We start from the raw sequence: 22,635 nt of genomic DNA on the forward strand, positions 1-22,635 counted from the left end.
CATGAAGACAAATGATGACCGTTGCTATCAATGGGGAGCAGAGAAATGGGACAGTAGCTGAAGGCAGCAGTGGGGTGGAGAGATGCGTTTAAAACAAGATAAACAACGGTATGTTTGTGTGCAGGTAGGAAAACTCATCATGGAGGAAAGAGATCGGACGCCGGAGGGAGCAAAATCTTCGAGAAAGCGCAAGGGGTGAGACCGAGGACGCGAGCATAGGGTCGGCTTCAGCTGGGACCATGGGTAGTTCATGCGCTGAGCCAGAAGATGGCAGCTCACATAGGTGGAGCTTGCTGGTAGGTTGGTAGGTGGAAGCATGTGGAAGTTCTTTTTTGATTGTTTCTAATTTCTGTAGGGAATAAGCAGTGCCATCAGCCAAGAATGAGAAGAGTCGTTGGAGATTTAAGGTGGGAGGAGAGGGGAATTTCTGGTCCAGGAGAGGAGACCGAATGAACCAGAGATATGGAATAAGATGGCAGGCCACCACCGAGAACCTCAGGGAGGTTAGTAGCTGTCCATTGAAAGTGACACTCGTTAAGCACGGTTGGATGTTTTCCTCCATCCAGGCTGAGGTTTAGGGAGAAAACGATGGGCCACCAGCTCTCTTTCTGTCCTCATTTTTTTCTTGCAGCAAACAGGACTCTGAAGCTCTTGGAAATTTGCTTCAAACTCCGAGATGACGGCTGGGGGTGAAAGAGAAACGGCCCTTTCTTTGGAATGTCTGTTCTTCCTGCCGGTCAACATTCATCTGGCAGGCCAGCCTTCTACTGCACTGGTATTTTAAGCATCCAAATGCGTTCGCAGCCAGACTGGCGGCCCTTCTAAGCAGACCATGCCACTTACCTTTACGCTAGAAGGGATTAGGGGACCCTTGGACTCAAGGGGACCCCTTGACCCTGGGGACCTCAGTCAGCATAGCCTGGTCTGCATCGCAACAGAATCCGTTTGCCCAAAGGACAGTAACAGACTGGATTTGGAGATAGACAACTTTGGAGTTTTTCTTAAAGAAAAGAGAGGGGTCAGGAAAGGAGGCAGCTGGGGGAGGAGTGAAGTTTGTGTGTGCTTTCAATAAAATAGACTTCAGAGAAAATGTCCCTCCCCTCAAAAAAAACTGCACAAAGTAAATGACATAAGAGGTTAGCCTGTAACCTAGACGTGTAGATCTGTGTTGATGCTCTCATCTCTGTAGGTTGCGAATAATTATTTCATCAAGTAGTTCAGCATTCGGATCCATAAAGTACTCAGAACAGTATCTGCCTAAAACATAATAGTAATGCCAATAAATTATTATCATTTTATCATTGCGCCTTGGCCAGGGCTAAACTGCTTCTTGTTTCTGTGTCTCTTTGCAGACCGTGGAGGAAATATTATTGAAACAAACAACAAAGTTTAACAGGCTGATTAATGTGGACTTTTACAAAGATGGCAGTCACGTCTGTAAAGCACATCACAAATGTGACACGAAGTCATGTGTCCCTCCCACGACGTCATGTCGGGTAGTGGGAAGACATAGGGTGTTCAGCCAGAGACTGAAAACTTAGCTACTTAGGTACTTAGCCAAACTACCTGGCTGTAAGACTCTCACTTTCCTGATGTGTGGACTAAAGAAAAGAACACCTAGCCTTGAGATTGTTATCAGGGTTCAATAAATCAATACATACAATGTCATGGGAATAGTGTTGGGTACGTAGTATCTATCCAACAATGGTAGCTGTCATCACTAGTAATTTCCTGAGTGGGAAAATCCTTCCTCTTCTTCTCCATGTAGGGAGAAGTTTACCTTTCAGGATAAACTTGAAGCCGGCCTCTGCAAGAATCTTCTCTGCAGTCTCCAGGGAAGATTTAATCTGTTTTTCTTCCAGGATCCTCTTATACTTTGCATCATTCCTCTCTCCCCACCCCCCACCCCCCACCCCCCAAATTCATCATGGAAGTCTTCGTTCTCTCCTGTCTGTTTCTTGAGATAGATTTTAAGATACTTGTTTTAATCCCTCTCTGAATTGTCTCACCATTTAGCCTAAAGGCCAGGATGTAGTAGGCATCCAACAAAGGCTTATAGAATTAATTGGGAGTTCTCTCTAATCTTCAAAGCCCAGAAACAGACCTGCATTTAGAAGGGACTCCTTTCTCTCTCTTCCCCAATGTTTCCTATCAGAATTTTGAGCACGCTATGGGGTCGTGGTTAACTGTATTGTCTCTGAAGTCCGTAGACGTCTTCCGGAATCCCATGTCAGCAATTGCATAGCATATTGCCTGGCATGTCATAAGTACCCAAGATTACACTTTCTATCTATCACGGTTATTGCCATTGCAGCTACGATCATCGTCACTAACACACAATACCTTTCCCCCTGATAATCTTGATAGGGCAAGAGGATACATGAGTCATGAAACGGGAGCGTAGTACAAGACTGATATTTACTAGCCTTCACTGGATCTTGGAGCACGAGGATGACAGGGCTGGCTCCAGCCAAGAAAAGATCACTTTCCAGGCATGACGGAAAGGAAGAAAACTATTTGCAGGTAGCTCCAGCTGCTTCCTGCGCCAGCTGATCAAAGTAATTAGAGCAGATAAAGGAGGCGAGAAATGGGTCCCTCTTCCATGCCAGGGATAAGGTGACATGTTATAAAGATGTACACCTAAAACCCTGAGGACAGGGGTTAGTCATCAGATCCCCAGTGACTGAGAGAGTCTCAGATTTGGTGCAGAAAAGAGACTGTTAAGGGCAGGGTCGGCCAGAGGAGGACTTTGTGGTCACTAAGCTGCCACTGAGCTCTTCTCCTGCCATGACTGGGGCTCAAGTTATCGACATCCAGGAGGAGAGGAACTGAAGCTGGAAGGCACGTGGCAGTGCGGAGTCATGGAAAGAAAAGGAGATTCAGTCCTGGATTGATCTCTGACTAGCTCTGCGGTTTTTGCAGGTTACTTAATCACAGTGAATTTTTGTTTCCCAAGGATGGTTGGGGCATTAGAGATGATGTGACATGCCCATGCTCTGATTTTTTTTTTCCAGTTTGAGAAGAATAATCAAGTAAGTAACCATAAACAACCTTAATTGCAGTTAAGATGTTCTGACCGCTTCTGGTTTTGGCCATGGGCCTCCTAAGACCCTTCTTGCCCTGGATCAAAACCTCAAGAGACAGTAAATTGGCTTCTTTCCATCCTGGGTCCATTTTTGTGCCCCAGATCCCAGCTTAGAAAATTGTTTTAAAAATTTTTTTAACATTTATTTATTTTTGAGAGACAGAGACAGAGGACAAGTGGGGGACGAGCAGGGAGAGAAGGAGACACAGAATCGGAAGCAGGCTCCAGGTTCTGAGCCACCAGCACAGAGCCCGACGTGGGGCTCGAACTCGTGAACCGTGAGACCGTGACCTGAGCCGAAGTCAGATGCTCAACCGACTGAGCCACCCAGGCGCCCCTAGAAAATTCTTTTTTTTTTTTTAAAGTTTTTTATTTATTTAAGTAATCTCTCCATCCAACATGGGGCTCAAACTCATGACCCTGAGATCAAGAGTCACATGCTCTTCTGACTGAGGCAGCCAGGCGCCCCTCAGCTTAGAAAATTCTTGAAATGATTCTTAGGGTCACTGAGCTGGGGTATGGGAAGACCTTGGTACCCGCTCCTTCCTACCATAGAGAAAATTGCTCAAGGGCACAGGGGCCCGCTGATGGAGGATTAGTGATGTCATCTTCCTACACGAAGGACATTAATATCACAGTGACTCACACTGTGTGACTCTCCAGGCACTTACCAGAGGGGGTTGGGGTGGACATCAACTGACAAGGATAGGGAGAGAGGAGGAGAAGGACTGAGATTTAGGTGGGATATTTTAAATGGGGGAGTAGTACCTTCTTTAACTCTGAGAGATGAGGAACATGGGAGTCATTGGTGGGCAAAACTCAAGGTAGGAGAAACAGGGAACCTGGAAAGGGAGCCAGAAAAGGAGAAGGAAAGAGATGGATGGGGAAGGAGGGAAGCAGAAAAGAGGAAGCACTAAGGGGCTTGGGGAGAGGATAGGAAAGAGTGTCGTCGCTTAGGACTGAAACTCAAGCTATGGTGTCACCAATAAAAGGTTAAATTGGTAAAATATGCCCGAGTCAAAGGGGTGCCAGAAGGAAGATGTTTAGGAACATCGAAGCCAGTGGCTTTTGAGAATTAGATGAAATCTGTGGATGAAAAAAAAGCACGTACGTTTCAAATGTGCAGTGTCGGGAGTTTGGACTCTCCTCTCGGGGGACTCTGCTTTCTCTATTCATGCATATTATTTTGAGACAGTGAGTGGTCTGGAGCTTTCTCAGGCAGGTCTGAAAGCCAAAGAGTTTATTAATATATTTTTTAAAATGTGTATTTATTTTTGAGAGAGAGATAGAGGGAGCACGCGAGAGTGGGGGGGGGCAGAGAGAAAGAGAGGGGGACAGAGGATCTGAAGCGGGCTCTGTGCTGACAGCGCGAGCCGGACACAGGGCTCGGACTCACGAACCATGAGAGCATGACCTGCGCCGAAGTTGGACGCTTAACTGACTGAGCCGCTCAGGCACCCCCAAAGAGTTTATTAATATTGTCTTTTTGGTGTCTTTTCCACTGTATGAATGTCACCTTTTTTTTTTTTTTTAATTTTTAATGTTTATTTTTGAGAGAGAACGACAGAGCATGAGCAGGGGAGAGGCAGAGGGAGAGGGAGACACAGGATCCGAAGCAAGCTCCAGGATCTGAGCTGTCAGCACAGAGCCCGATGTGGGGCTTGAACCCACCAACCGTTAGATCACGACCTGAGTGGAAATCTGACGCTCAACCGACTGAGCCACCCAGGTGCCCCTACTTTAATTTTAAATTCCAGGGTAATTAGCATACCGTTAATTAACATATATTTAATTAACATATAGTTAATTAGCATATAGTTGATTAACATATAGTTAATTAGCATATAGTTGATTAACATATAGTTAATTAACATAGTTTCAGGTGTAGGTTCAGGTCATGATCTGAACCCCATATTGGGCTCTGCGCTGACCGCTCAGAGCGCGTGAGCCTGCTTCAGATTCTGTATCTCCCTCTCACTCCCTGTTCCTTCCCTGCTCGCACTCCGTCTCTCTCTCTCTCTCAAAAATAAACAAAGCTTAAAAATAAATAAATATCGTGGTTGATTTAGATAATGGACCCTCTGGGCCCCTTGTTTTATTCACCAACAGCGAGCCTGCAAAACCCTAGGTCCCCCTCTACCCTCGACCCCAATAAAAGCAGAATTCCTGCTCTGTCTCTCCACTGGTAACCTTGCTTTGTGGCCCCAGGTTGTGCTGCGTACAGGTCTCGTAAGAAATCAACGTTTACTTTTTCAAAGTTTCCTGGTGGCTATTGCTGAAGGCGGTCGTGCGATTCTGATAAGAAGCACCAGGGCGAGTCCAAACACGGCACTGGTTCTTGATGGGCTGAGACCCGCACAAAACAGGGCACCAGTCTTTTTGAGGCTGGCGGAAAGCGATCTGTTGGGGTTTCTGTACGTGACTGGGCTTGTGTAATGTAAACACGGGGAACTAAGGAAAACAGAAGGCGGTTGCATGGGCCTCGTGAAGCATCAGGAGGCCGGGCCACACAGGCTGTTGTTCAGGAACTGGGTCGTTTGGGGTGGCTTGAACACCCCGGTCTTCTCCTCCCCGCTGAGCAGCTGCCGACCTCTGCTGTCGCGTTTCCCCCGCGGTGGTGGCTCTGCCTCTCTTGGCTGTTCTCCCAGCTCCGCCTTCTTGCTCCTCAGTACATTCTGCCTTGGCGGTCTTATGCCTCGCTGTTTCCTCTAGCCATCGTTCTGGTCTTCTTCCCATTAAAAATTTTTTTATTTTAATAACAATATTGTTATTAGTAGTTATGTTATTATTTTAATAATAATGATCTTAATAACATAATTATGATTTTATCCACACATTGTATTGTTTTATTTATTATATATTTTATTTATTATATATTTATTTTATTAACGTATTAACATTATTTTAATAACGTAACTCATTAATACTGTTATTATTTTTGAGAGAGAGAGAGCACACGAGCAGCAAAGAGAGAGAGAGAACAGAATCCAAAGCAGGCTCCAGGCTCTGAGCTGTCAGCACAGAGCCCGACGCAGGGCTCAAACCCACCAACCGTGAGATCACGACCTGAGCCGAAGTCGGATGCTCAACCGACTGAGCCACCCAGGCGCCCCTCTTCTTCCCATTTTTAAGTGCTGGCTTTTTGTGCCCGAGAGAGTCACTAGTGGGTCCACAATCGCCATCGTCTCTGACAGACTCTTTCGTGGTCCTTCTCCAGTGGCTGCTCCTGAGGCACATGTCCCCCCCAGGTCTAGTGTCTGTGCCCTGACGTCACTAGCGTGTAGTCGGAAACTTACAGCAGAACGGTTTCTTCTCCAGAGCAGTATCTATTGGGCTTTAAGTGTTCACGTGGCTTATGTGTTCACGAAGCTACACTCACACCTACACTCACATCTACCACATCATCTGACACTCGCAATAACCGTTCCCCGTGGAGGGAAACAGTCCAGGTCTCTCACGTAGCCAATGGTAGAGCACGGTCAGTTCCGGCTCTTCTGACCCCAGAGTCTCTCCAGACAACTTTCTAGGGTGGAGAAGCGGGGGGGATATAAGAAGGGCTGACAAGGAAATGAAATATTTCAGGGGACTAATGCAGTAGTGGGAGGGGCCATGGCAAAGACTGAAAGCTAATGACCTTGTTAGACGTTAAGTTTAAACACCCGTATCCCCGATATCTCAAATATTTCCTCAGAGGGCCAAAAGCTGGCCAGAGACTGGTTTCTGTCTATTCCCACCCCATCCGTAAACCACCCTACGTGGTCGTGACTTGAAGACCAAGGGTGGGGAGCAAGGCCTCTTCTGGGAAGCCCCACATTTCCTTCCCAACCTGACATTTCAGGGGCTAAGATGCCTTAATAGCTATTCAAGTTAACCTTGAAACTGAATGTCCTTGAGAGAAGTCAGAACATCAAACCCCTAATAGATATATTTTTTAATTTTTAATTCATTTTTAAACTTTAAACCCAGGCTAGTGAACATATAGTGTACTAATGATTTCAGGAATAGAATTTAGTGAGTCATCGCTTATGTAGAACACTCAATGCTCATTCAGATCCCTAACATCTTATGTGACATAATTTCTCAAATTGCTTTTCTTTTGTAATTAGAGAAGCTACAGCAGCCATAAGGAGAAGTGAAACACCCTGAACGGTCAACAGGTAAAAAGAACATTTGCTCAAAGCCTCATCATGCTGCTTCGGGCCAGGCCTGGGGGCTGGCCCCGAGGAAGGGAAAAGGGGGGAAAGGCGTGCAGGTGCCAGGGCACATGTGCTTTCACCAGTGGGCAGTTCATCCTAGAGACAGATCGGTGACGTCAGCGGAAGAGAGAAAGGCCTCGGCAACATCATGTGCAGAAGCACCTAGGGCAGGTCCCCTGTGCTGTGAAGCTTGCCTCCTCCCCAGTGCCCTGTAGGAATGTGGCTGTGCAGGCAGACAAGTCACTGTCTCTCCAGAAGTGCATGAGATATCCTGAATTCTTCAAGGCCATTTGGAGGGCTTAGAAAGCTATATGTTTCCTTCCCTAAATTCTTTCTTTTCTTCCATAGATTCATCATGCACTGGCTCGGATATTGATAGTGGAACATTCTACTTGAATCCCCACACTTCTCATCAAAAGAGGGATAGTGTGGGACTTTTCTATTCCTGCCATAAATCTTAGCACAGCGTCTGGCATAGAATAGATAAAATTTAGTTAACCCACAACTTTCAGCTCCTATTTGTTAGTATGAGCCGGGAACCCAAGAACCAAGTTTGGCTCGAAGTCTCTGGGCTGAAGAAGAGACTGGGGTAAACAGCATGGGGAATGTTTGTCATGTTGGCCTTGGCATGTAGTAAGAGAACGACATTATTTTTGGAACATCAAATTCTGCTTGTGTTCTTGTATTTTTATGGGAACCTATAATGCTCTCTCTCTCTCTCTCTTTTTTTTTTTTTACCTCCAGAAGGAACTTGTCTTATTTTCTTGTGTCTCCTACTATGCCTTACTTTGAGTATGTCTTAATCATGGTGGATGATCTCCATTCGTCCCAACCTTATTTGTCCACGTCCTTAGCAAGCATTCTATCTAATGAATTCTCATTCTGGCTTCTACCAGGCCTTGGCATCCTACGTACCAGATGCGAGGTGAAAAGTTGTACACGGTCACATCCTGGTAAGAACATGAGCTAAGTTCTTAGTGTGCCCTAAGCTGAGACAATGGTAGAAAAATATACTTGGATGCATTTGACCCCCATAGAAACAATGATAGATGATGGCAACTAGAGAATCTGACCTTCGATAGTGATGCTAATCTACTGTCAATGGCCAAGACCTGTCTACGCCTAGGAAAACCAAACTCTTTGAGACACAAACCAGCAGTCATTGATTCCTGAATTATACCGAGGAAAGAGAAATTACACACTTTAGACAGCACCTTCACAGGTGTTCCAGAGAAAAATCAAGCAGTTTTAGCCAAGTTTCTAAGGCAATCCTAGAGTCCTAGGACATCACAGAGCCTGGAGCAGGGATACAGACTTTTCCTGTAGAGACCTGTCCTTCAGAAGAAAGCAGATTGAATCAGAAAACCATTGGTCCAAAATAAAATTTTACCCCGCCGGTATTCCATCATTTGGTGTCATACCAAATGTTGTTAATATAAATCCCTGAGAAGCGATGAAACCGAATTAAAAAGTTAATGTTGGAGTCCCTCATATTGGAAAGGATTTGCTGAACGTCTGCTGAAGGTAGTTTTGTTAGATCCACTTCTGCTTTAATTCCCTACCTATTAAGTGCATTTACAATGAAGCAGGATGCCTACTACTGGAAATGTCAGCAGCCCTTGCTGTGCCTCAAGTTTCTCAATTAGTGAATTTAGAGTCCCACCCATTGTAGGAGGGACCATCTGTTTCAGTGATGTTTTCGTTGTCTCCAGCTTACCCAGTGATACAGTGCACGGGAGGGTTGGGGGGGGTGGTTCCTAAGGCTTCTTCTTTTCAATTAAAAACATTTTTTTAAAAAAATTTTAATTCCAGTTAGTTAACATATAGTGTTATATTAGCTTCAGTTGAATTCGGTGATTCAACAGTTCTGTACATCACCCAGCGCTCATCACAGCGAGTGCACTCCTTAATCCCCATCAACGATTTCGCCCATCCCCCCGCTCCCCTCCCCTTTGGTAACCATCAGTTTGTTCTCTATAATGAAGAGTCTGTTTCTTGATTTGTCTTTCTTTTTTTTCCCTTTTGTTTATTTGTTTTGTTTCTTAAATTCCACATATGAGTGAAATTATATGGTATTTGTCTTTCTATGTCTTATTTTGCTTAGCATTATACTGTCTAGCTCCATCCATATCCCTATAAATGACAAGATTTCATTCTTTTTTATTACATTGTATATTACATATATATTACATTGTATCTTACATATATATTACATTGTATATTACGTATATATGTATATATGTATGTGTGTATGTATACACACATACATATATACATATATACATATATCTATATATGTATCTATATCTATATACATATACCTATATACCTGGTATATATCTATATATGTATATACCACTTCTTTTTTATCCGTTCATAAATCAATGGGATACTTGGGCTGCTTCCATATCTTGGCTATTGTAAATAATGCTGCTATAAACATCTGGGTGCCTGTATCCCTTTGAATTAGTGTTTTTGTATTCTTTGGGTAAATATCCACTAGTACAATTGCTGGATCATAAGGTAGTTCTGTTTTTAACTTTTTGAGGGACCTCCATAGTGTTTCCCAGAGGGGCTGCACCACTTTGCATTCCCACCAACAGGGCAAGAACATTCCTTTTTCCCCACGTCCTTGCCAACACCTGTTGTTTCTTGTGTTGATCTTAGCCATTCTGACAGGTGTGAGGGGGTGTCTCATTATAGTTTTGCTTTGCATTTCCCTGATGGTAAGTGATGATGAGCATCTTTTCATGTGTCTCTGGGCCATCTAGACGTCTTCTTTGGAGAAATGTCTGTTCATGTCTTCTGCCCATTTTTTATTATGTGGGGTTTTCTTTCTTTTTTTTTTTTTTGGTATTGAGTTGTATAAATTTTCTCTATATTTGGATACTAACCCTTTATCAGGTATGTCATTTGCAAATATCTTCTTCCATTCCGTAGGTTGCCTTTTAGTTTTCTTGGTTGTTCCCGTCATTGTGCAGAAACTTTATTTTGATATGGTCCTACTAGGTTAGTTTTGCTTTGGTTTCCCTTGCTTCGGGAGACATATCTGGAAAAAAGTGGCTGTGGCTCATGTCAAAAAAGTTACTGCCTGTGTTCTCTTCCAGGATTTTTGTGCTTTAGTTGTGGGTCTATTTCTGGGTTCTCTATTCTGTTCCATTGGTTTGTGTGTCTGTTTTTGGGCCAGTGCCATACTGTCTGGATGATTACAGCTTTGTAATACAAATTCAAGTCCAGAATTGTGATGCCTCCAGCTTTGCTTTTCTTCTTAAGATTGCTTCGACTATTTGGGGTCTTTTATGGTTTCATACAAATTTTAGGATCGTTTGTTCTAGTTCTGTGAAGAATGCTGTTGGAATTTTGACAGGGGTTGAACTATATGTGTATATTGCGTTGCGTAGTATAGACACTGAAGCAATATTTGTTCTTCCAGTCCATGGACATGGAACGTCTTTCCAGTTCTTTGTGTCGTTTTCACTTTCTTTCATCAGTGTTCTACAGTTTTTAGAGTACAGGTCTTTCAGCTCATTGGTTAGGTTTATTCCCAGGTATCTTTTAGTTTTTGGTGATATTATAAATAAGATTGTTTTCTTAATTTCTCTTTCTGCTGCTTCATTATTGGTGTATAGAAATGCAACAGATTTCTGTGCATTGATTGCATATCCCGTGACTTTACTGAATCTGTGTATCAGCTCCAGTTTGGGGGTGGAATCTTTTTGGCTTTTCTATATGCAGTATTATGTAATCTGCAAATAGTGAAAGTTTGATTCCTTCCTTACTGATTTGGATACCTTTGTTCCTTTTTTGTTGTCTGATGGCTGCGGCTAGGACTTCCGGTACTATGTTGAATAACAGTGGTGAGAGTGGACATCCTTGTCTTGTTCCTGACCTTAGGGGCCAAGCTCTTAGGTTTTCCCCGTTGAGGATGAAGTTAGCTGTGAGTTTTTCATAAATGGCCTTTATCATATTGACGTATGTTCCCTCTAAACCTACTTGGTGGAGGATTCTTATCACAAATGGATGTGGTACTCTGTCAAATGCTTTTTCTTTGCCTATTGAAATGATCATATGATGCTTTTCATTTCTCTTATTGACGTGATGTATCATGTCGATTGATTTGTGAATATTGAATGACACTTGCCACCCAGGAATAAATCCCACTAGGTTGTGGTGAATGATTTTTTTCAAAAGTATTTTTGGGTTCAGTTTGCTAGTATTTTGTTGAGATTTTTTCATCTCTGTTCATCAGGAATATTGGCCTTTAGTTCTCTTTTTTAGTGGTGTCGCTATCTAGTTTTGGTATGAAGGGAATGCTGTCTTCATAGAACGATTTTGGAAGTTTTCCTTCTTTTTCTATTTTTTTTTTAGAACAGTTTGAGAGAAATAGGTATTAAGTCTTTTTTTAGATGTTTGGTAGAATATGCAGGGGAAGCCATATAGTCATGGCTACATATCAAGAGGAAAGTCTTTGTTCTAAAGTCTATTTTGTCTGAAATAAGCATTGCTACTCCAGCTTTCTTTTGACATCCTTGTCCATGATAGATGTTTCTCCATTCCCTCACTTTCAATCTGCAGGGGTCTTTAGGTCTAAAGTCGAATCTCTTGTAGACAGCATATAGACAGCATCTTGTTTTTTGAATCTACTCTGTCACCTTTTATCTTTGGATTGCAACATGCAGTCCATTTACATTCAAAGTAATTATTGATAGATATGTATTTATTGTCATTTATACCTGTTTTGTGGTTGTTTCTGAAGATTTTCTCTGATCCTCTCTTGTCTTTCTCTCTGTCCTGGTTTGCTGATTTTCTTTAATTATATATTTGGATTTCTTTCTCTTTATTCTTTGCCTGTTTATAGGTGGTTTTTGATATAAGGTTACCATTATGTTTTGTATATAAGATCTGCATATAGCAGTCTATATTCAGTTGATGATCATTTAAGTTTGACCCCATTCTTTACTTCCCTCTTCCCCGTGTTTTCGGTATATGTTGTTATATGTTACATCCTTTTATTTTGTATGTTCTTTGACTGATATTTCTGTAAGAAATATTTATGTTTACTGCTTTTGTGTTTCCAACCTTTATGCTGTCACTTTTGGTCTTTCCTTTCCTCTCAAAATGTTCCCTTTAATATTTCTGGCAGGGCTGGTTTAGTGGCCATGAACTTCTTGAGTTTTTGTTTGTCTGGGAAACTCTTTATCTCTCCTTCTGTTCTGTATGATAGTCTTGCTGGATGGAGTATTCTTGGCTGCAGATTTCTTCCCCTTCAGCACTTGACTGTGTCATGCCACTTCCTTCCGGCTTGGAAAATTTCTGCTCAAAAATCCCCTGCTAGCCTTATGGGTTTTCCCTTGAAAGTTACTGGCCTCTTTTGTGTTGCTGCATTAAAATTTTTGTCTCTATCACTATGTTGTGCCAACTTAATTACAATATGTCTTGGTGTGGAGCTGCTTCGTTTTTAAATTTTGTTGGTGTTTCTCTGTGCTTCCTGGATCTGGCTATCTATTTCCTTCCCCAGCTTTGGGAAATTTTCGGTTATTATCTCTTCAAATAAACTTTCTGCCTCCTTTTCTCTCTGTTTTTCTTCTGGGACTCCTTTAATACAAATGTTATTACTTGATGGAGACACTGAGTTCCCTAAGTCTATTACCATATTGCATAATTGTTTGTCTGGTTTGTTCAGCATGATTACTTTCCATTACTCTGTCTTCTAGTAATTAGTTTGTTCCTCTGCTTCTTCTAGTCTGCTGTACATTCCTTCCATCAAGCTTGTTTCTTATTTCATTTGTTGGCCCTTTATCTCTGCCCTGTTATTCTTTATCTCTGTTTTCAGGCTCTCACTCATGTTTTCCATTCTTTTCCCAAGTCTAGGGAGTATCCCTATGATCATTACTTTAAATTCCCTACCAGACAAGGTGTGCTCTGGTCTGTTTGTGAGATGAGACCTGTCACCACAGCTGTTGGAACCGAGGCTCCAGAAGACTTATGGGTCAGGAGACATTCAGAGTTTGGGCCAGTCTTCTGGGGAGGAGGGTGTATGGGTTCACTGCACTGGGACTGAGTCAAGCATGACTGGGAAGGCTGATTCCACCAGATCATGGAAGGGGGGCCTTGGAGGGGCAAGTTGGATAGTGAGTGTGAGTGTAGGGGCTGTGTTGGTTCCTTCAGGTTGCTCTGTTCTTATGCTGAGGGGTGGGGGAGGGAAATGGCACCTGCCAGTTTCTTTTTTCTAGGAGGGGTCTCAAATGAGCGAATAACCTCCCAATATGTGCCCCAGGTACTCCTTAGATCACTGTTTCCACTCTGTGTGTCTGCATGTTGTTGGACGGCCTTCTCTCTAAGAGCAGCACAATATCTCCAGGCTTTCCCAGAGCCAAGCACCGTGACCTTAAAACTCTGGGCTTTAAGCCCCACTTTTTCCAGATGTCACGAAATTCAGCCCCTCGTGCTTTATAAGCCAATAGCCACGGGGGTTCGTTTTCCCTGTGTGCTCCCCTGTGTGCTAGCTTGTCTCTCGTCCTTCTCTGTGACTGTGGCTCTCGCCCCAGCACGGCAGCCAAGATCCATTTCTCTCCCAAGCCCTGTCTCCATACTTCCTACCTTCTTCGATGTGGCCTCATCTCTACCTTTAGTTGTGGAGTTTGTTCTGCAAAGGCTTCGTGTCAATTTCTGGGGTATTGAGGGTGGTTCCTCTTCCCTCATCAGACTCTTGGATGTTGGTATCCCACTGGTCTTGTCTTCTGTATTTATCTCCCTCTTCTCCCTCTTCACATCTCTCTTCCCCATTCTGCGTCATTCCCTAATTATGTATCTGTCTTTCTCAACTGCAAGCCCCTTCATCCCTAGACTATCTCTCGATCCCCAGCATCTAGCATAACACCTGACGATGGTGATGTTAATGAATATTTGAAGGATGGATGAAATCATTGATTCGTTCATCTCCTTGTCCTTCAAGAGCACACAAAAGCAACCATGCCTGCCATTGCGGAAACCAGGAGAAGTGGTCACCGTAAGAAGACGAGGGTATGTTTTCATGAGATGTTATTGTAAGTGATGCTCAGGCCAGTTTCTAAGGCCTTTTTTTTTTTTTAAACTCAAAACAGGGCAATAATTATAATATATTATTTTAACTGCATCACATGCTTTGTGCTCCCGCCCTTACTGAGACAACCTAGAAAGCGGGGAGACTCCTGTCTCCTACTTGTGCCCCTCAAGTGGTGAAGGTCAGCACAGGTCACTGGACCCTGGGAGAGACAGGCCCCGCTCCCAGTTGCTCAGATGCCTTTCCATTGCCCCCCCCACCCCCACCCCCTGTGTTGTGTTTACACCTGACTGAGGCCAAGTGCTTCAGCCAAAGCGTGAACGGACCCAAGCCAGTCGTCATGTGCAACGGGTCCTGACTGCAGGGAGAGCTGCCTTTCCCTCCAGTCTGCGCTCCGGGGTCCCGCCCTGCCCCCAGCAGACACAGGAAGATTCGAGTCCCTGATGGAGCCCTTAAAAGGTGGCCTGATGTCCTCTCCAGCTCCAAGCCTGCCAGTGCAGATGCTGTACATAGAGTACTGGACCTCGAAATCTCTAATTCATGAGAGAAAAAGAAAGAAAGAGGAGAGGAGATGGGAGAGGAGAGGAAAGAGCGAAAGAGAGAAAGGAGGGGAGAGACAAGAAAAAGAGGGAGAGAGAGAAGATAGACACGCCCTCCTGTTTGTCTGGCTCTTTCCGTCCCCCTGTTTCCCTCCCTCCCTCCTCTTCCTCCTTCCCTCTCTCCTTCTTTTCTCCCTTTCCTCTCTACCTCCCTCCCTTTCTCTACCTTCTCCCTCTCTCTCCCTCTCCCTCCTTCTCTCCCTCCTCCTACTCCCCAGCCTTTCTTCCCACCTTGTCCAATCATCCTGTTTCTAGCACGTAGTGACATTAACGAGGAAAATCATCAACTTCATGTAACCCGATTTTAAACAGCTATGGCTTACGTGCCTGAATGAACTGTGGGTTTGACATGTCTCTGTGACATTTCGGGAACCAGGTCCCAGGGTAATGGCATGACGAGCAGTTTGGCTAAAACAAAGGAGACTTTGGGAATAAAAGAACATTTGTTGGGGGGAGATACAACGCCTGCTTTCCGGAAAGGAAGCTTGTTGGTGAGGAATGCTGTTGTAACAAGGCCTGGGTCAGCTAAACAGCTTCGTTTCAGACCAGGCAGTGGCAGAAAGTTATCCCCAAGGCAGCCAGGCCCAGAGTCACGACTAATTCCCCAAGTCCCACCTCTGGAAGAGTTCCTGTTATTTTTGTTTTGTTTTCTCGTTGTTTCCCCCCCCCACCAGCCCCCCACCCAGTTTTTAATATATCCTGAAACAACCCCAAAGAAGCTTCTAACAGTTTTAATTATCTAAATAATGACAATAATAATAATCACTTGTTATGTGACAGGCGATGCAGCCAATGATTTGCATAATAATATCATCGAATCCTCATAATGTCCCTGTGGGGTATATGCAATGGTTATCTCCACATTACAGATTTCAAAAGAAAGAGGTCTGGATGGGGCGCCTGGGTGGCTCATTTGGTCAAGCGTGTGACTTTGGCTCAGGTCACGATCTCATGGTTTGGTCGGTGAGTTCGAGCCCCGCATCAGGCTCTGTGCTGACAGCTCAGAGCCTGGAGCTTTTTCGGATTCTGTGTCTCCCTCCCTCTCTGCCCCTCCCCTGCTTACACTCTGTCTCTCTCTCAAAAATAAATAAACGTAAAAAAAAAAAAAGAGGTATGGAGAGGTTAAATGACTTTCCCAAGGCTATACTCCTAGTTAGCGGCAGAGTAGAATTAGACAGTTTAGTCTTCTAAAGTTTAGGCCAATGCTCCTTCCATTACATTTTAGCTGTTCTCGATCTTTCTAGGTACAGCGGGGATAGTGATAGCCTTGAAAACTCCTCTAATTCAAGAAGACACCGTGAAAGGAGGGTCGGCCCCCGAGTCCTTCAACGGCAGAGGAAACAGTCATAAATGACAGGGTTTGTCGTGAAAAAAATAACTCCTTAGACTAATGAATTCATTTACTCAGCAAATACTTACTGAAAACCTGTTAGGTGAGAGGTCTCATTCAAGGAGCTGGAGATACAGTGGAAAAAAAAGGAAACAATAGGTATTTCTTCTCCCCTCATAAAGCTTGTATTCCAGTAGGAAGAGATGGATGATAAACAATAAAATTAAGTGTTATATAGATCATTAAAATCAAGCAATGGGATAGAAAGTGATTTAGGTGACAGATTTTTTTGGTAGACGTCAAGTTGATTTAAATGGAAAAACAAAGGATCTATGAAAGCCAAAACCATTTAAAAAATTTTTTTTAATGTTTATTTATTTTCGAGACAGAGAGAGAGCATGAAGGGGGGAGGGGCAGAGAGAGAGGGAGACACAGAATCGGAAGCAGGCTCCAGGCTCTGAGCTGTCAGCACAGAGCCCAACCCGGGGCTCGAACTCACGGACCTTGAGATCATGACCTGAGCCGAAGTCGGACGCTTAACTGACGGAGCCACCCAGGTGCCCCAAAGCCAATATGTAAGGAAAAAAAAGATTCTCGACTCTTACCTCATAGCAGATATAAGAATAAACTTGATATGGGTCACCGCAGGGCCAAAGGTAAGAGCTCAAACCATCAAACTTTTAGAAGAAAAGAGACAAGAGAATCTCAGTGACCTTGAGAAGGCTGGAGTCCAGGAGGGGAGGGACGTGAGGATCTGGGCACCAATGGAGAAGTGGGCAGGGCTGGTCAGGTTGAAGGTTAATTTATTTGCCAAGCATCTTGCATCAAGTTGCTGAATACTTCCAGAAGGAGGTATGTGATGTTTGGTTGTCCCTGGATTTATGTTTAAAAAAGGTCATTCTGAGTGCCGTTTGGAGAATGTTTCTCAGTGAGGTCAAAGGACAAAGGGGCAGTGTGGTTAGGAGGCAGTCATGGTGGTTGGGATGAGAGATTTGGTGCCTTCCTGGGGCGTGGTACCAGTAGAGGTGGAAAGGAGTGGACAGATGGAGATCATGTTTAGGGAGTAGAGGTGAATGGACCCTGCGGACGGGTTGGAGGTAGTGGGTGACAGGAGAGAGGGACAAGAGTCAGAGAAGCTGCTGGATTCTAGCTGGAGCCACCGTGGGGTGGGTTGATCCCTGAGAGGGGTAGCGACACTGGCTTGGGACTCTGTGATTGGCGAAACTCTTGCAGAAACAGTATCTCTTTCGTTTTTATGACCAAACGGACTCTTTCTGGAGCCAGAAAGAATCCGGCTCATCAGCACCACGACCGTGGCTGAGTACAGTCACTTGACTCTTTTCTGCTACCGCTCCGTTTCAGGTTAATTTACTTCATACTTAACGACTGGCCCTCCGACAGTTTCACAGCTATTTCAGCCACCTATTTCTGCCAAAAGATGCACCGTCCCTATTTTTGGAAGCCAGATGACGCACAGGAAAGGTAATGTGATAGCGAACGTTTTGCCCCTCGCAAATCACTGGCTCAAATCATAGCCAGATTACCAGGGATACAAATATCCTAATGACTCGTTAATGACACCCCCAAAGATGCCAGAACACGGTTATATTCCTCTTTGATGTTCTCATAGTGTTTACATACAATAATAAGGACTATTTACTTGAAGCACATTTTAGATATTTTACAGACATACTCTGTACAATAACCACTCCTTTTTACAATAACACTGCAAGGCTCAGGGAGGTTATTTTCCCCAAACGTCTAGAAAGTGCCTCTTTGCATATTTGATTCCAGGTCTGAAAAGCCAAAGGTCATGCTCCTCTCACCATGATCCTACTCACTGAAGGGAGGAAATCTAATGCTGCATAAAATTTTACCACTGTCCTTTGGAGATTTTTTTGTAAATGTCCGGGGAATTTACGAGACCAGTGATCTGTTGACTTCAGATCCGTGATCTGTGACACTATCTGCTGACAGCTTTCCAAGGACGATAGGCGGTAATCAACGTAACGTTGGTGGAAGTTTGGTTCACAAAACTGAAGGCAACATTTAACCTATGTTCAACAAGGAAGATCTAAGTCTTGATATCTGTAGTGGAAACTTGGTATGAAATGCAGACATAGAACTTGAATAGAAGTTACTATTAAACATAGATCTCTTTGGGGGATTTTGCTTGCTTTCATCATCGTGTAATGGCAATCAGCCGAGTTTCACTGGGCAGTGACTAACCCTAAACTCTCCTAGGCTGGGAGTAGGATACCAGGCTGAGGTCGTGAGAGCTAGATGGCCCTAGTGTGGCCAATTAATAATGGCTGTCCAGGGGCGCCTGGGTGGCGCAGTCGGTTGGGCGTCCGACTTCAGCCAGGTCACGATCTCGCGGTCCGTGAGTTCGAGCCCCGCGTCAGGCTCTGGGCCGATGGCTCGGAGCCTGGAGCCTGTTTCCGATTCTGTGTCTCCTTCTCTCTCTGCCCCTCCCCCGTTCGTGCTCTGTCTCTCTCTGTCCCAAAAATAAATAAACATTAAAAAAAAAATTAAAAAAAAAAATAATGGCTGTCTGACTGTGATGAAAGAGGTTTCTGGAATGAGAGATTCAGCCCTGGCTGCTTGTATTTTCTCTAAGTGCAATACAGGACAACACAAAACAGAGAGCGTTCTCTCTTTTCGTTCTCTCTCATGCTTGTCCTTGCTTTCTTTCTGATACACCCATGCGGAGGAGGCTGTGCGCGCACGTGTGCACACAACCTTGCTGAAACTTTTCTTAGAATAAACAAGTGGGGATCACTCGTCCTGCGCTGTCTGGAGATTTCCAGAGTGACGTACACGCCTTCTCCCCTGTGTCCCAGATTTAGCAGTTGTTTTTCTGTCTGGAGACAGAGGTGCTAAAGTTTTCATAGGTCATACGTGAGCTGAGGCCAGAGCCTCCTGCACGAAGAGCTTGTAATCTGGCAGGAAGGACGATGGCATCCTGGAGCTGGAAGGAGACACTGGATGTTTTTTAGTTCAGAGCCCCACTTGAGAATGTTCGGAGTCCATTTGTTTTTCATTTTGGAAAACATTTTACTGCCAGATATTTGAGACTATTAGCAAAGGTTAAAGATGGCCAGGAAGAAGGTTCTGGCGGAGGAAGGCTGGTGCCCAAACTGGGTGCTTTTACGTGACAGCGCCGGAAGGCTTCAGAGATGAACACAATGGTACCTTCCGAGTATGTGCTGCTATGTCACGCAGTGTCCTGTAGGGGGAGCTGAGCCATCCAACAGCTTCAGCGGCGGCGCTTAAGGCCCTGAGACTTCTTGTTGCCCGTAACTCATCTTTCTTCACTCTCCATGGCTTTCCAGCTGCCACCGATGTCATAAGTTTGATATGATGTGTCACCTACTCTTGACGCAAGAAGAACAGACTCTACAGAGCAGGGGAAAGAAAAAGTCAGCGATGGAGGAGACGGTGATTACATGGATGAGTACGGGCCAGTCGGCGTCTAGGAAATCTTGCCTTCCCCAAGTTTTCCTCTTCAGCCGGCCTCGGGGTCACACACGCCCTTTTCAGAGATGAGGTTGATTTCGGAATCGAGGCCCTCTTTACTCCACAGGGCCTTGCAAAACCACACGTCTTCGTGAGGCGGTTTGTCCTGGGTGCCCGAAAACCATTTCAAAGGAAGTGGGGGAAAAAAGCCAAGTGATTTATTGCTGAGGCTAAAACCCTAAAAAATGAATGGGAGTCTAGGTAAGTTTTGACAGACGGAGAAAGAGTGGCTCTAAGGTGGAGGTGAGGCCTGGATCCGGGAGTAGGGGGCTGAATGAGGGATCTTGGGGGCCCCCGGGGACCTGGCAATTAGGTTCGTGTAAATGGGATTGTTTCCTTAATTTCTGTTTCTCCTGCTTCATTGTTAATGGACAGAAATGCAACAGATTTCTGTACGTTGATTCTGTATCTTGTGACTTTCCTGAATTTGTGTGTCAGTTTTAGCGGTTTTTTGGGGGGACGCAGGGTTTTCTATTATGTCACCTGCAAACAGTGAAAGTTTGGCTTCTTCCTTACTGATTTGGGTGCCTTTTGTTCCTTTTTTGTTGTCTGATGGCTGCGGCTAGAACTTCCGGTACTATGTTGAATAAAAACAGTGAGAGTGGACATCCTTGGCTTGTTCCCGACCTTAGGGGCAAAGCTCTTAGGTTTTCCGCATTGAGGAAGATGTTAGCTGTGGACTTTTCGTAAATGGCCTTTATCGTGTTGATGTATGTTCCCTCTAAACCTACTTGGTGGAGGGTTCTTATCACGAATGGATGCGGTCCTCTGTCAGATGCTTTTTCTGTGTCTGTTGAAATGATCATACGATGCTTTTCATTTCCCTTATTGATGTGATGTATCATGTCGATTGATTTGTGGATATTGAATGATACTTGCCACCCAGGAATAAATCCCACTTGCGTTTGTTGGGAGATCTTTGATTACTGGTTCAATTTCTTGGCTGGTTATTGGTCTGATGAAATTTTGTAGTCCTTTTCTTTCAGTTTTTGTAGTGTATTTCTAGGAATTCAGCCGTGTCTTTGAGGCGGTCCAATTTGTTGGTATATTGTATTTCCGTGGTGGTGGTTGTTATTTCTCCTCTCTTCTTTAGTGATTTTTATGTAATCGAGACCTTTCTCTTTTTTCTTGATAAATTTGTCTAGGAGTTTATCAATTTTGCTGATTTTTTCCCCCCAAAGAATCAGCTCCTCGTTTCCTTGATCTGTTTTAGTGTTTGTTTTTTAGTTCCTATATCATTTATTTCTGCTCCGATCTTTATTATTTCCTTCTTCCTGCTGCTTTTAGGTTTTCTTTGTTGCCCTTTCCCTAGCTCCTTTAGGTGTAAGGTTGGGTCGTTTATTTGAGATTTTTCTTGCATCTTGATGTAGGGCTGTATTTCTGTAGAATCACTTTTTCTGCAACCCAAAAGTTTTGGACTTTAGGGTCTTCATTTCCGTTTGTGTCCATGTGCTTTTTAATTTCTTCTTTTATTTCCTGGTTGACCCATTCATTGTTTGGGAGCATGTTGTTCAGCCTTCATGCATTTGTGGTCTTTCCAGATTTTTTTCCTGTGGTTGATTTCCAGTTTTATAGTGTTGTGGTGAGAAAAGATGCATGGTATGACTTCAATCCTCTTGTATCTGTTGAGGCTTGTTTTGTGGGGTAACGTGTCATTATTCTGGAGTATGTTTCATGTGCACTTAAAAAGAATGTGTGTTCTGCTGTTTTTGGATGGAATGTTCTGAATATATCTGTTAAACCCATCTGTGCCAGTGCGCCATTCAAAGCCATTGTTTCCTTGTTGATTTTCTGTTACGTGATCTATCCTGTGATGTAAATGGGGTGCTAGGTCCCCTCCTATTATTGTATAATTATCGATTAGTTCCTTTATGTTTGTTATTAACTGTTTTATGTATTTGCGTGTTCCTATCTTGGGCGCATAAATACTTACCATGGTTACATCTTCTTGTTGGATTGTCCCCTTTATTATTATATGGTACCTTTCTTTGTTCCTTGTTACAGTCTTTGTTTTGAAGTCTATTTCATCCACTGTAAGTATTACGACTCCAGCTTTCTTTTGGCATCCATTTGCATCCATTCTCTATCCCCTCACTTTCCATATGCAGGTGTCTTTAGGTCTAAAATGATCTCTGTGGGCAGCATATCGATGAGCCTCGTTTGTTTACCTGTACTGTCGCCCTGCGTCTTTTGATTAGAGCATTTAGCCCACTACATTCAAAGTAATTATTGATAGATACGTATTTATTGCCACCATTTTATTACCTGGTTTGTGGTTGTTTCTGAAGAGTTTCTCTGATCCTTTCTTGCCTTTCTTTCATGGTTTTCTGGTTTCTTTTATCTGGATTTATCTCCCTTTCTCCTTCGCATATTTATTAGTGGGTTTTGATTGGTAATTACCATTAGGCTTGTAAATAACCTCTCCTGCATATAGCAGTCTTTATTAAGTTGATGATCGGTTAAGTTTGAGCCCATTCTTTACTCCTCGCATTTTAGGTATGTAGTGTCATATTTTATAAATTTTAAAACAATGTTTATTTTTGAGACAGAAAGAGCAGAGCATGAGGCGGGGGGGTGGGGGGGTGGGGGGAAAGGCAGAGAGAGAAGGAGACACAGAATCCGAAGCAGGTTCCAGGCTCTGAGCCGTCAGCACAGAGCCCGACCTGGGGCTCGAACTCATCAACTGCGAGATCAAGACCCGAGCCGAAGTCAGACGCTCAAACGACTGAGCCACCCAGGCGTCCCTATAGTGTCATATTTTATATCCTTTTATGTTGTGAGCTCCTTGACTGATATATTACAAAAATATTCATATTTACTGCTTTTGTGTTTGTTACCTTCATACTGTCACTTTTTGTCATTCC

This window comes from Lynx canadensis, chromosome F1, assembly GCF_007474595.2.
Source record: "Lynx canadensis isolate LIC74 chromosome F1, mLynCan4.pri.v2, whole genome shotgun sequence".
NCBI lineage: Eukaryota > Metazoa > Chordata > Mammalia > Carnivora > Felidae > Lynx > Lynx canadensis.